Genomic DNA, 1,052 nt, shown 5'->3' with positions numbered 1-1,052 from the left:
TTTACGTTTTACAAAATTAACCCTGAGAGCAGCAGCTCATCATATCTTGCTGCCTATGTATATTCACCTCACTGCCTGTAGACAATTTCCTGCTGCAGGAAAGACAGAAACCCAACAATGAGTCAAAACCTCTCCACACACACAGCACGTGTCACATGAAGAACTCTGATTTATACAAATGCAGATTCCTGCAGCTCCATCATCTTTATTTTTAGATACTACTTTACATTAAAGTGAAGAGTGGGAGTTCATGTCTTCCACCGTATATACTATAGAAAACTAATGAATAGAGAATCAACAGACTTTATTAATCCTGTCTTTCATTTCTTTCAAATGTATTCACCTTTATTGCTCACTATTATTAGAAATACATGCATGTACTATGGTGTGATGAGTGACAGTACATATCAATAGATATTGTAGTAGTGTTTCTACTGCTGTTTGAATTTATTTATTTTTTTAAATGTAGATTTAGAAATGTAGATGTAGCAATAATTAAGTCAATAAACCTTAACACCGGTCAAACACAGTAGTTCATTAGACCTAAGTAAATGCTCTTAATCACAGACCTCTCAAATTAACCCATATTTTATCATTATTTTATTGTGAAATTATCAGTTGTATTCCAATAAAATTAAAGGGCCTTGCTAAAAACAACCAATAAAGTTGTTGATTTATAACTCAACAGTGACGTCTTCTGAGACTCTAACCTTTACCGTTGCTTGTACTTATTTGGGTACATTTTGTATTGAGAAAAAAGCTTATGCAGCTCTTTGTTAGTGAGAATCTGACTTGACAGTTTTGGTTCGTTATAAGTCTGAGCCAAACTAAAACAAAAGTTATGTGGTTTTTCTTGCCAAACGCTGAATTTGTACAAAACCAGTTTCCAAATGAAAGTCCAAAAATGCAGCAATAAAAAGACGCTATACATTGAAGTTCTCTTCAAGTATTATCTAAAAAGTACAAGGACAAAAACTATAAATGTGCTGTGTTTTCTCACATTGCAACATATGGGAGAAAACCAAAATTGGACAGTATACATTCTGTGGCAT

General features: G+C 33.4%; 1 protein-coding gene and 1 long non-coding RNA gene across 3 annotated transcripts in view; one reads left to right on the top strand and one right to left on the bottom strand.

Annotated features, from left to right (window-relative positions):
* The window catches only part of snphb (syntaphilin b), a 1,167,912-nt gene that overhangs the window by 501,432 nt on the left and 665,428 nt on the right, over window positions 1–1,052 (top strand). The gene's annotated exons all lie outside the window — the stretch shown is intronic.
* LOC112487614 (uncharacterized) overlaps window positions 1–1,052 on the bottom strand; it is a 29,819-nt gene that overhangs the window by 23,552 nt on the left and 5,215 nt on the right. The window lies entirely within an intron of this gene.

This window comes from Cynoglossus semilaevis, chromosome 10 (genome assembly GCF_000523025.1).
Source record: "Cynoglossus semilaevis isolate Cse_v1.0 chromosome 10, Cse_v1.0, whole genome shotgun sequence".
NCBI classification, from domain to species: domain Eukaryota; kingdom Metazoa; phylum Chordata; class Actinopteri; order Pleuronectiformes; family Cynoglossidae; genus Cynoglossus; species Cynoglossus semilaevis.
Note: the sequence above shows the minus strand (reverse complement) of the source record. Positions and strands in the feature narration are given on the sequence as shown.